Below are 14,588 nucleotides of genomic sequence, written 5' to 3'. Positions count from 1 at the left end.
CTGAGCCGCTGCCAGGTGGGGTGAGGCCATTAACTCTTTTGAAACTGGTAAGATGGAGTTTTTACAACTTTTGGAATAAAAATTCATACCCATTATGTTAACAACTATATAAGCTCCACTGTTGAGATTGTTATATTGATTAGAAACAGAGTGCACAGCTACTTTCTTGCACTCTTCTTTTGCCTTTACATGTGATATGTTAACCACCTATTCCTGCACTTTATATCTTCCTCTTTTTACTAGTGGTACGTACAGCCCACAGACAGGATGAGAAGAAGACACCTAGGATATCAGGTTATCTCGTCCCTTGTCACATTATGATTTTTTATTTTTTGTGGAGTCACTTGTTATATTATTTTTTCTCACTTTGCAGTAGCACAAGCACTCTTTAGGTCCTGAAGAAAGCAAGGACGCAGTTGTCCAATACATTTGCTGAAACATGTCGACCTTTTATTACATTCAGGCAGTTATTTCTTACAAACTGGCACTGCTTTTTTTAATATTGGAGGAGTGAGCATCACCAGAATAAAAATGTCACAGTACTCCCTCGCCCAATTTTAACACACAGTTATTCACTTTTCTTATTTTTGCACTGCAACATCAGTCACTTGTCTTCTGTCTTTCACCAGAAAAGTACTAATTATCAGTACTAAGACCACTCAGGCACCTAACTTGGTCGATGGAGGACGTTCCATCTTGTCCTTTGACATCACCGATAGGTTGTCAGGAATATGGTCAATAAGGAATCCCAAATGATGAAGGGCGGTTCCGTATGGTGACTGATGAGTATCCTTTTGTAATCTTGATTGAGTCTGGATATTTCTTGGTTGATGACATCATAGTGCTTGTGTTAGGTGCTCATATCACTATAGGCATTCTGTCTTTAGACCCATTGACACTCTTGTGTTAGAAAAAGATGAATTTTGTTGCCTGTGTCTGCTTCCATACTCTGTGCTTGCTACAAATAATATTCTATCGTCTACCCCTGCAGACAAGATGCACTGTGACACAGGCCCTCATCACCAGCCGACTAGACTGTGGCAACGCTCACTAAGTCAGAATTGACGCACACTTTCTACAGATACTTTAAACCATACAGAATGCCTCAGCCAGACTGATCCTCCACCTCCCGTTGACAAACTCACATCACACCCTACCTAAGGCAACTCCACTAGCTCCATACAAAAAAATGCTAATTCAAACAGCTGGCCCATGTACACAAGGCTCTTAACATCCAAGGACCCACCTACATTAACCATCATCTGAAATGCCACCAACCATTAAGAAGATTACGCTCCTCCTCCCTATCTTTTGCCCACACGCTCCACCTCCACCAAAGCAGAAGTGGAGGACGCTCCTTCTACTACATTGCAGCAAAGACCAGGAGCAGACTCTCCATGCAGCTCCGGACCATCACCTCTCTTCCGGAATTCCGAAGGGCCCTCAAGACATGGTTGTTAAAATGAGCCCTCTGGGACATGCAAGTGCCTAGATAACCTATCCAATGATTAGCAGCACTATATAAATCCTGATTGATTGATTGATAAGAAAGTTCATTTTTCAAGAACTTAAATTTCTGAAACCGTTCTCCCTTTGACTGATAGAAAACTGAGCACTTCATCTAAAATAACATTGCATTCCTGGATAGTCTGAGCATAAACAATAATATTTTCTTGAAATGAATAGCCATCTTTAAACAAAGTGTCCATACATTGTTAAAATATGCAAGCAGTGGATGCTAGACCAAAATAATGTGTCTGGGGTCCAAGTGAGCCAAATGGAGTCAAACAGTGGCAAGATCATTTGAGAACTCCCACAAAAGAATCTGGAGGTAGGTGGACCTAAGGTCTATTGTTGAAAAGTAAGCAGACCCTCCAATCATGGTCAGCATTTCTTGTAGGTGGAGAAATGGATGACAATCTATAACCGTTTTTTATTAAAAGAGCATAGGTTGACACAGATCCAGATGTTCCCAGGTTTTTCAGCAAGTATCACTGCCAAAACCTTACTTAGAAGAGACAAAGGGGCTTTATAATAGCTTCTTTACACATATAATCCTATCATTTCTTAAAAGCATCATTAACACTTAACGATACTGGTCTGATTTATTGCATAACAAGAGTAGCACCTGTTTTGAGTTTGACAGTGTCTTCAAATCATTTCACACACTCAACTTTTGTTTGAGATAGGCACCCCTTCATACTTGTTTTAAATGCTATCCACATTACCCAGATCATCAGACAATGGAAGCTGCTAAAAACCCAAGATTCACTGGGCTCTCCGGTCTAGGTTTCAAAACAATGCCTAAGTGCCCCATATCATGTCATCATATATTGTCATTTCACTGCAACATAAATCTTAATCAGAATGGAACCCCCTATGAATTCCAAATAGGCATCAAAATAGTCTGTCATTGTTATATACTGATATCCTCCTATATCTTGTTCCGCAAATGCTTAGGATTGACATCAGATATAATGATGATTAGTGAGTGGGATTGGTCGTGAGGTTCAGTCCAACTTCAGCAATATAATCTGTACCTAAAACGTAGTTGAAAGTCAGATTGTTTTTGCCCTTGAACAATATACTCAATAGTGAGAACCAAAATATTGACAAATTTTGTTCCGACTCATCCATACAATTGATTCTCAAGTTATAGCACCTTTTCCACTCCAGCACACAATGTGAAAATGGCTCAAAGTTTTGCATTCAGACCAACTTTTGACCGAACCTGGGAAAAAAACAAAGCAGTTCTGTTAGATCAGGCACCTTCTGCAAGGTCATCTCAGATTTTTGCCGTCCTCTGCTCAACCGTTTTAGTTGGCTTTTATGACTCTGGCACTTCACTCCTCCTAACCAGTGGCAAAGAACTTGTGCTCACCCTTCTAAAAATGGAAAATTTGGCCTACTCCTGATTTTTACATTTAATTTGCTTGTAAATCCCTAGTATATGTTCTTTATTCACCTAGGGCATGTAAATTAAATGCTGAAAGTGGGCTGCAGCAATCATTGCGCCAACCACTAATGTAGCCTGAAAAACATATATCAGGCCTGCAACTGCTGTCTGTATTGCAGTCTTAAACCTTTTGCCAGGGCTAAGCCTTCCTTTTTAATGTTTATAAGTCACCTGTAAGATAGGCATTAAAGGATTATAGAGCAGGGTACATGACATTTAAAAAGTAGGACACGTGTGTTTAGGTTTTACATGCTCTGACAGTGAACAACTCCTAAAATCGTTTTTCATTGTCACAAGGCTATATCTCCCATAACTCCAGGTTAGCTTATTACACTTAATAAGTGATAACTTCAGTTTGAGGACAAGTAGAGAATTGCTTCTTCCACTCATCTGAATTGTAATTTAAAAATCCTCTCCTGAGCAGAATATCCTGGTAAGTTGTGCTCAACGTTCTTGAACTTCAAACGGTAGCCCACTTCTTGAGTTCTCAGGTTGCCTACACTGCCACTGACAAGTGCAGATCATACCTAGGCCTGCCCACATTATGTTATCTTGGACAGATTGGAGCCAAACCCAAAGGGTGAAGGTTAGACAAGGGTGGTATCCACCACCCAGTGACTGACACTGAATATAAGCATAGCATTTTTAGGACCTTCCATTGTCTGGAATCAGAGTGCACTCCTCCTGCCTCAAAACAGAGCTCAGGGTGAAAATTCACATGTTTATGGCTCCTCGTGATGACAAGTGGACTTTTCAGGCAAAGAAACGTCTGTCCGTGACGTCTGCCAATGTGAAGTTTTAGCGACGGCCTGCTCTTCATGTAAGCTTCGACCGCTGGATTCAGCAACAACCTCGCTTATCCCACCAACTCGAAGCTCCAGTGATGACCTGCTCTTTGTCCCAAACAGACACTGCCAAGTCACTTGCCAACACGACGCTCAGTGGGGACCTTCTCCTCGCATTGACAATAGAATCCTCTCCGCCCCTGCCAACTCGAATCTCCAGCTGAGGCTCCTTGCTTGGATTTGGACTGTAAGAAGGAAAACTTCTCATTGATACAAATCATGGCCCTCTATCTGACGCGTGCTCCATCGCGGTCAACCTGAAGTTGTGACTTTAAGCTGGTCCAGTGCAACCAGAGACCCATGTGTGGTGCTTTGTACTTTTTTGACACTATTTTCACAAATAATTTGAAAAATTCACAATTCTGGCCCTACCAATTGGCTTTTTGTCATTTTAGTGTAATTAAATTTATCACGTTACTCTTATGGTTTTTAATTTGTTTGGGATTTTTCTTGTGTTATGTTTTCACTTTAGTACTCTGACTACTTCATAAATACATTACACAATGCCACTGAATTATGCATGACTGTGTTTGTACCAAGCTATTCAGCACAGGCTTATTTAGTGAATTTTGTGGTTCATCATGCCAAGAATTGTGTTTATTATTTGAATGGGGATTCCACCCCCATCAACTAACCCATTTTCTTACTATTTCCTAAATGGCTATAGACCCATGTGTCAAATATAAAAATCTCTTCCTCTGCCACCCCCCACTCCTTCTGACTTTGTCGCCAAAGGAATAAACATTGGCAGTAACAACATAGTCATTAGCAGTCAACACATTTGCGGAAAGAGTAGAACTTTTGATGCCCTTAGTGATGTCAAGGACTTACTACAACTTTGGATTCCTACAAGCAAATTACATTAATGATTTTTTTTATGCACAATTATAAACACATTGATCCCTCAGATGTATGTCCACATTGTAACTACATTCACATTTTGAGACTAAAATCCTAAAAGATGAGATGTATTCATTAACATCTGCAATTAGTTACTTAATTCAAATCAGCATCAATGTTGATTAGAAGTCAAGAGAAAAGTCTAGAACATCAAGAGGACTGGCATGGAGTCTACCTCTGAAGAGAGCAAGGAAAAGTCTGGCACATATCCCAAAAAAGCTTTTTTATAGTTTCACAGGAGTAAAGAATCATTCCCTTTGCGTAGTCTGAAGTGACACCATAGGATGTACTAATAAAATGACTCTGACAGAAACCAATCACTGTTTTACAAATTGCATTACCTAAACAGGCTTACCGTTGAAACCTTTCCAAAATTCATAATCTATGAGTCCCTTTTACCTACATTCAAGGGAAAATTACATGAGGTGATTGATCAATGAACTATTAAGATGAATAAAAGCATAGATGAATCAACAGGCAGCGTCAACCTTGAACATTTGTAACATTATGAAAACTACCCGACAGGATAATTCTGAAGTCCCATGATGGACCAAAGCACATTTTAGTCTATATTATTAAAAATGAAAAACACGGAATGAGAGGGAGAAACCATGCATACTGTGCAATGCTTAAAAGCCGCATTTCTTCAGCTGCCAGGGTAACCAGATCAAAGGCCAAATATATTAGTTTTGCAGCCTATGAGTTAAAAACACGAAAATGCACATCAATCTCTAATAATAAATCTGCTCTAACATCCCCTACGTAGTAATTTTCAAAACCCTGAAAATCACTGTTTCCATTTCAATGTAGGCTTTCTGGGATTTTGTAAATACAATTTGGGCTGATTAAAAACAGTACTGTTAGCCATGTTCTAAAACCTTAGAATTAGGTCACGTAGAGATGCCGCGAAAATGATGTCCACGAATATTTGATAAACAAGGCGCAACAAAATTAGACTATCACCTTAGAGAAGATGAAACCCAACCTTAGTAATTAACGCCGCGACAGAACACATTCCTAGAAAATGTGTTGCAAGGCATAGTGGCGGTAATCCACGTCAGAGATAAGTCTTCCACAAGGTCAGTCTGAACATTACTATGCAATGGCAAAGCACAGAGTGTGCTAGTCCTGCATGCGCCGACTGATAGTCAGTGCGTAACAAAAAGGAACGTGTGACGAATGAGCTCATAAAACACACATAAAAAGAAAGTGATGATTGACAACATACATCACTGCTGTCGTGGGCGCAACGGGTCCTGAATGATGATGTGAACCTCTCTGCTTCAGTACCGACATTGACATTGCAGCGGTATTTGAGCACATACATAACCCTTGAGATCCATTGAAGAAGTCAGAGCAGAAAGAGCTGTATTATTAAAACATACACCGTTTAACAGTATATGTTGCTTTGGTGACAAACAACATATACCAATATTCCAAATATTCACATTCAAATAGGGGGATGATGAAATCTGGTATTTACACAAATAAGCTTGTCACAAAATCATTGTGCCAGGTGTACACCAAAAGCCATAATGACTTGGATTGGGGAGAAGTGCTGACTCTTTTTGGAACGCTGTGCTGCGAGACGAACAGTTTACAATTCAGCGGGCTTACAATCCGCCCATATTATACCATTAACTGATTTAATTGTCACTGTCATTTGTAATCTTTTATTTACTTAGCTCTCTGAGGCTTCACTTCCTTTCTTGTGTTAGCTCCTCCCTGGAGCATGGACCAAGTACATGATTTCTTCCTCGTCTTTGTTCTTTGTCTTTTGCAATGCACACATTTTTTTATAAGCATTTCAGGATTATTCCTGCATGTGAACTGTGCTTTCCTACTCTTACCACTCCAGAGCATTCTACTCCACTTCGCTCTATACCAATGTTCTCTACTCCACTCCACTCTAAGTCATTTCACTATCTGATAGTCCAATCTATACCACTCCACCCCACATGATGCCTATTGGAAATGGCCTTTTTTGCTAGGTTATCCCCAAACCTTTTGCTTCTTCCTCCTATTTTATCCTGACCTGCCGTTGTTGGTTTTAGGACTCTGGGCACTTTAACACTGCTATCCAGTGCTGAGGTGCATATGATGTCTGTGAAATTTTAATTATGGATTGGTGTTTCGATGATTGGCATATTTCCTTTACTGGTAGGCCCCTAGTAAAGTGCAGCGGAACTGTTCCACTAAAGAGGGTTTCAATAAACATTCTAAGGATTTGGAAGAACAACTTGGAGACAGAAATTATCCCAAGAAACTCATCAGACGCTCCAAAAAGAGGGCAGCTAATAACAACCGGGAGGCCCTACTTGAGCCATCTCTCCCAAAGGAGAAGGATCAAAGAATGACTTGTGTGAACACCTTTAGCACAAGATCAAATGCGATCCAGCGCATAATTCGAAAACACTGGAAGATCCTTAACACTGGAACTGACTCTCTTGAACAACCCCTCTTTGCCTTTAAACGAGGCATCAGCCTAAGAGACCAGCTGATACACACCAGACCACCAACCAGAGAGGCACATCAAGTAGGCACACTATGGAATATGCCACCAGTGATTGGACACCATCCCTGCGGGAACTGTGCAGCATGCCCGCAAACCAAGCGCTCTACAACAATTGACATTGGGACTGGTCACCCTTGGGAGCAAAGGCGCTTTACGAACTGTAACAGTAGTCAGTTGATTTACCTCATTACCTGTCCCTGCTCACTTAGGTATGTCGGGATGACTACTCGTAAAATAAGAACTAGGATATCTGAGCATAAAAGCACGATTAGGTGCAAAAAGCAGGCAACCCGACTAACCAATCACTTCTTAGAAGTAGGTCACAAACCAACTGACTTTGAATGGACCGTACCGGAACAACCAAATATCCCAGCACATATAACTGACGTGTCCAAACATCTATTCAAAATAGATCAGAAGTGGGTGTACAAGTTAAACTGTGATAAGGGTGGTCTTAATGAGGACATCCCCTGGATGTCACTCTGAAGTATAATTCTGAGCCAAGAAGATAGCTTCACTGCACCTATTCCAACAGAGCGAAACGATATCCATCATCTTTGTTCACTACATGAGTCCCAATTGTTTAAAATGGGATTGCCTTTAGTGTATGACACACAAATGGGGTCGTATTCCCTGCCTTTGCCATAGTTAATTCACAGATACCCCCCAACTCTGGCTATGTACCATCGTGAAGGTTATAATGAGGACCATGAACAAGATGTTATATATAACTCTCTTAAAACGGTGTTAAGACGGATAAGCATTCGAGGTCAACCCTAGTACTATGAACATTCAGTCTTTGTACTGCTTCCCTAAATATGCTAGGTCTGATAGATACACACTATGGGCCAGGATTTTGAATAAACTATGGTGCCACAGATTTAGGATCCCCGTCCACAATTTCCAATAATGCATACGGTTTTAAGTGGTTGTCATAAATTTACATCTGTACAAACAATCACGCTCAATTTATGCCACCGTGTAATTTTCATCACTTACAAAGTGCCTATTTATCGCGCTTTTTACACTAAATGTCATGAGTCCGGGTCAGCGACTACAATTCCCAAGATTCCTTGTCGCGGGTTAATGATGTCATCCTCACCCAATGAGAAATGACCAGAAGTGAATGTGGAAGTAGCAAAGTCCTGCCGCGGTACCTCCCCATACAGCCCAGTTGGCTGCTAGGAGTACCGACGGACAGGTAAGCACGATGCGTTGTATTTTGCACCTCAGAGACGACGCGTGCGTCTTTTTAGATGGGGGTTAAAACACGCAGTTAAATGCGGGCCTTTAAGCAAAGTGGAGACAATGGTTTGCTGTATAGATTAACTCGGCATCCATTTCTCTGTTCTAAAGCAGAGACATGCTCCCACACGCTCGCCGTTATTGACTGCAAGCCAAAACACTCCAATAAAACATTCTGGCAACTCATCAATTTTGCAAATGTACTGATGGCAAAAAAAAAAAAATTATAAAATAAAAAATAGAAAATATATTGCAAACATCTAGCGCACAATAACATCGAGGTGGCCACAGGAGTATTGTTTATAATAATAACTCAAGAAATCCATGATGTGTCTGCTATTTACTTTGAATGGTTGACACAGACGATCCTTTCTCATGACTCTTCTTTTCACTAGTTAAAAGCCTAATATAACAATTAGAATATAGAGGATCAGACAGGAGAGCATGTACTATGCTAGGTCTTCGAACGAATTAACCCTATGAGTCTTAATCTGTTGAGCGGTCACAGAATCTATTACAACTAAATACATTTCTACACTTTAGAGCGGTGCCCCATTGTCCTGAGCTGCTTGCCAGGTGAGGTGAAGCACGTTCCCCTTACAACTAAGGTGAGCCAATGGTTTACTTTGTAAAGTCGTTTACAAATGAGGGTCATTTGACCTTATATGAAAAAGAACAATAATTACGTTTAGATAGTGATAAACCAGATTAATGATGGTTTGTTATCCTACTTTGTTCTTGTGTTTGTCTATGTGTGTGTGTTATGGTGACTTCGACATCTGGATTTCTTCTATCTAACCAGGAGGATTACCAGATGTGAACAGGTGATATTTATCATTGTTGTGTTCAATATTTATTTATTCTATCACTTATGAGCAGTAGCAATAAAGTTAATGGGTCCTGAAGAAGCGGCAGACACCAATTTGGGTCTTTAAATGTCCGCAGAAACATGTCGACCAGAAAACCCAGTCAGAAGTTATTTGTTTGAACCATCTGACTTTTTTTGCACTCTTTTGTTTTTATTGTTGGAAGTGTACAACTCCAGAATAAAATTGATATTGCGTACATTCTCCAATTTTAACACGAGCACACTTTCTTCTTTTCACAACTCACACATGCACTGCTTTCAGTTACAAAAAGACAACATCCACCAATCATCTTGGGTATTAACATCACCAGAACTATCCATCTCATTTTAATATCTCATGAGAGGGTAAAAATACGGATTGCCTACTATGTGAAGTAGATCAAATGATGAATTGGGCGGCACAGGAAAAGTAACTGATGGATATTTTTCACATGGTGTAAATGTCCGGTTGTTTGCTCTAAGTCGGAAGCATACACATAGTCATCCACACACACTTAGTCTTTTCTCTTTGTTAAAGACCCACAGTTACTCTTTATGTATTCGACAAACAACATATACCAATATTCCAAATATTCACATTCAAATAGGGGGATGATGAAATCTGGTGTTAAACAAATAAGCTTGTCACAAAATCATTGTGCCGGGTGTACACCAAAAGCCATAATGACTTGGATTGGAGAGAAGTGCTGACTCTTTTTAGAACGCTGTGCTGCGAGACGTACAGTTTACAATTCAGCGGGCTTACAACCCGCCCATATTATACCATTAACTGATTTAATTGTCACTGTCATTTGTAATCGTTTAATTGCTTAGCTCTCTGAGGCTTCACTTCCTTTCTTGTGTTAGCTCCTCCCTGGAGCATGGACCAAGTACATGATTTCTTCCTCGTCTTTGTTCTTTGTCTTTTGCAATGCACTAATTTTTTTATAAGCATTTCAGGATTATTCCTGCATGTGAACTGTGCTTTCCTACTCTTACCACTCCACAGCATTCTACTCCACTTCGCTCTATACCAATGTTCTCTACTCCACTCTACTCTAAGTCATTTCGCTATCTGATAGTCCAATCTATACCACTCCACCCCACATGATGCCTATTGGAAATGGCCTTTTTTGCTAGGTTATCCCCAAACCTTTTGCTTCTTCCTCCTATTTTATCATGACCTGCCGTTGTTGGTTTTAGGACTCTGGACACTTTACCACTGCTATCCAGTGCTGAGGTGCGTATGATGTCTGTGAAATTTGCATTATGGATTGGTGTTTCGATGATTGGCATATTTCCTTTACTGGTAGGCCCCTAGTAAAGTGCACCGAATGTGCCAGGGTCTGTAAATCAAATGCTACTAGTGTGCCTGCAGCAATGCTTGTGCCACCCACATGAGTAGCCCTGAAAAGGTAACTCCAGCCTGCCATTGCAGAGCCTATGTGCAGTCTGGTACTGCAATGTTGACTTGGCAAGTGCGCCCACTTGCCAGGGCCTAACCTTTTCTTTCTTACATATGACTCACCCCTAAGGTAGGCCCAAGATACCCCTGTGGGCAGGGTGCAGTGTATGTGAAAGGTAGGACATACTCTGATGTGTGTGACATGTCCTGGTAGTGAATTACAGTGCATTTTGTTTTTCACTACTGAAAGGCCATCTGTCCCTTAGAATAGAATAGGAGTTTATTTATAACATCTTATGAAGATAACTTCCTATTGGGGCCAGATAGGAACCTAAAGTTTAGTATGCCTGAACTCAGAATGTTAAAATGCATCTTTTAGTGTGGGTGATTTTTACATTCTGTGTTTGAAAATACCACTTTTAGAAGATATGTAGTTTCTTGCTTAGCAATCCAGTGTGCCTCTGCTGGGATGTGTATTGACTGTCTGGCTTTGGAGTGATAGGGGCTGGGGATGTGCAGTGTCCCCAGAGAATATGGATGAGTCAGGGTTGGGCTCAATTGACCTGGACTGCATTTAGAGTAAATGGAGGGCATTTCCTTTCACCTGAATGGGCCTGTCTGCCTTCCATAATGCTGTCTCCAACTCCAGGAAGGTTGGCCAAAGAGGACAGAACTGGTTTGGACTAAGCACAGACACTCTCTGTCTGAGAGAACAAAGGGATTTTGAGTATAAATATTGGGGCCCAGACCCCAACATGTTAGAAGTCACTGGAATCAAGGAACCTGCCAAGAAGAAGAGCTGGAAGAACTGCCAGGAGGAGTACTGCCCCTTTGCTGTGTTGTTTTTTTGGGTTGGCCTGCAGTTGTTGCTTCTGCCTTTGGCAGTGAAAGGACCGGACTGAACTTTCTTTACTTGAGCTGAGTATCTCCAAGGGCTTGAAATAAAGCTTGCCTCCTGTTCTGAAGTCTCAGGGACTGCAAAGACTTCACCAACACCAGGGTACGGCTTCTGGAACCGCTGTGTCAGTTGCAACAGAGAAGGGAAATACAACCAACTCTGTCACCAACTCCATCGCTGGCTCTGTGTCTTGACGGTAACGCAGAAGGAACCTTCAGCATCTTGCACAGCAACCCTGGTTTCACCGAAGACGACGACCCATGCCACCGCCACCGAGCCGCTGCTTGCACCGCGACCTGTGGGCACCACACTTCATTCCGCCTCACTTCGCTTTGTTATCCTGGTCTCTCTGACGCTGTGGCTGCTGCTTACTTTGACACCCGTGACCACATTGTGTCTGGGGGCACCACTCATAAGTTTCACAATGCACACCTTGTCCCACACAGCACTCTGGGCCGACCGCCGCCAACTCCCGCTAACCAGCTCTGTCGCTTGCACTGCAACCTGCGAGCACCGCATCGAGCACCACCTCGCCCTGCACCATAAACCTTGGTCTCACCGATGCCGCCTGGATGATCTTCACCAAGCAGCTACCTGCACCACATCAAGAGGGCACCACACCCTGTACTGCTTCCATTTTTGCAATGCAACCGCAATGGTTGCCACGACTGGATCGCACCAACGTGCCAACCGTAACGAGAAAGGTACTGTTACCGAGTCTGTCCACGGTTTTGATGACCCGTACCGAGGGGGTTGACTGGAATTGTTAGACTCTGTTGTTTTCAGCATTGCTGTAGCCCCAGACAGAGCTACAGACTCATTCAAACTGTGTTTTTTTTCAGGTATTTCTGCACTTTTAAGGATATCTTGCAAAGTACATATTTTTAAAGTACTGTATGTTGCACTTTTATCGTTTTGTTCTTGTTTTGAATAGATAAAAATATTGAATGTTTTTCTAAACTGGTGTGGTGTCCTTTTCTAGTGCTTTCACTGTATTACTATGGGTTATGTGCAAATGCTTTATGCACTGCCACTCAGATAAGCCTGACTGCTCATGCCAGGCTACCAAGGGGGTGAGCAGGGTGTCCTGACGGTAACGTAGAAGGCACCTTCTGCATCTTGCACAGCAACCCTGGTCTCACTAATAAGAACGAGCGATGCCACCTCCACTGAGCCGCTGCTTGCACAATGACCTTTGGGCACCACACTCCATTCCGCCTCACTTAACTTCACCATCCTGGTCTCACCAATGCTGTCCCTGCTGCTGATTTTGACACCCCTTGATCGCATCAAGGCTGGGGGACCACTCATAAGTTTCCCAACGCACCGCCTCGTCCCACACAGCAGTCTGGGCCGACCGGAGCCACCTCCCGCTAACCGGCTCTGTCGCCTCCACTGCAACCTGCCAGCACCGCATCGAGCACTGCCTTGCCCTGCACCATAAGCGTTGGTCTCACCGACGCCGCCTGGATGATCGTCACCGAGCAGCTACTTGCACCGCATCAAGAGGGCACCACACCCTGCACTGCTTCCATTTTTGCAATGCAACCATGACGGTTGCCATGACCGGCTCGCACCAACGTCCCAACCGCAACGAGAAAGGTACTGTTACCAAGTGTGTCCACGATTTCGATGACCGGGACCAAGGCAGTTGGCTGGAACTGTTAGACTCTGTTGTTTTCAGCATTGCAGTAGCCCCGTACAGAGCTACAGACTCATAAGAACTGTGTTTTTCAGGTATTTCTGCAATTTTAAGGATATCTTGCAAAGTACATATTTTTAAAGTACTGTATGTTGCATTTTTATCGTTTTGGTCTTGTTTTGGATAGATAAAAATATTTAGTATTTTTCTAAATTGGTGTGTTGTCCTTTTGTAGTGCTTTCACTGTATTACTGTGGGTTATGTGCAAATGCTTTACACGCTGCCACTCAGATAAGCCTGACTGTTCATGCCAAGCTACCAAGGGGGAAGCAGGGGTTATTTTAGAAGGGTAACTCCCTTATCCTGACTAGAAGGAAGGGTCCTTACTTGGACAAAGTTGCAAACCCTTGCCCACTAGAGACCCCCATTTCTAACATTGGTTGTCAGCGGTGAGGATAGGACTTGTGTTTGCACTTGACTTACAGTGATTGGTGTGCACTACTACCATATCGCAGACCATTAGTACCACATACTGGTTCCTTTTTTTTATCTTGCCAGTTTTATTGAGAACTTGAACTTGCTACTTCATCATGCCTGAATCAAGAGCATCATCTGTTGCATCTTTGGAAGTTGCCTTTGAGGGGGATAGGTTGGAATCCTACAATGTGAAAGAGTTGAAGGCTATTTGCAAAAACCTAAAAGTCCACGTCAGAGACGTCACCAGGAAGGAGGAGCTACAAAAGGTGCTGAGGGCCTGGGTAGCAGCCAGCCATGCCAGTGGGCAATCTAGAGATCTCAGTGGAGAGTCGGAGAAGCCTATTCCCAGGGTGGATATGCTTTTAGGAGGGGGTAACCCACCAGGCCAGGCAGCAGAGGCCTGTCACCAGAGGAGGTAGAGGACAGGCGGGAAGCAAGGAAACTTTGAATTGGAAAAACTCAGGATGGAGAATGTAAGGGAAGTCAAAAGGATAGCCATGGAGGAAAGGAAGATGATCCTAGATCATGAACGTAAAGCAAGAGAGCTAGAGCTGAACTGGGAAGCCAGGAGGGCTACGTCCAGCCCAGATGGTGGCAGCAAAAGTGTTAGGTCGAGTACTGAGGGTGAGGTACATCCAGACTTGGTGCCCTGCTTCAAAGAGGTGGTTGATATACACCAGGGTGTTCAGGATTGTGAGGTAACTCCGGTGGTGCGCAGGGTCCCTGAGGTGAGTTGGGGAACTGGCCCAGGGGATTTTATACCTGGTAGGGGAGGGACACTCTACTAACTCTAGATGAGAGGCACAGGGAGAGGGGTTCCCACATGGCAGAAGACCTGGTAAGTGAGTATGGAGACCA

Source organism: Lissotriton vulgaris, chromosome 6 (assembly GCF_964263255.1).
Source record: "Lissotriton vulgaris chromosome 6, aLisVul1.2, whole genome shotgun sequence".
Taxonomy (NCBI): Eukaryota; Metazoa; Chordata; class Amphibia; order Caudata; family Salamandridae; genus Lissotriton; species Lissotriton vulgaris.
Note: the sequence above shows the minus strand (reverse complement) of the source record.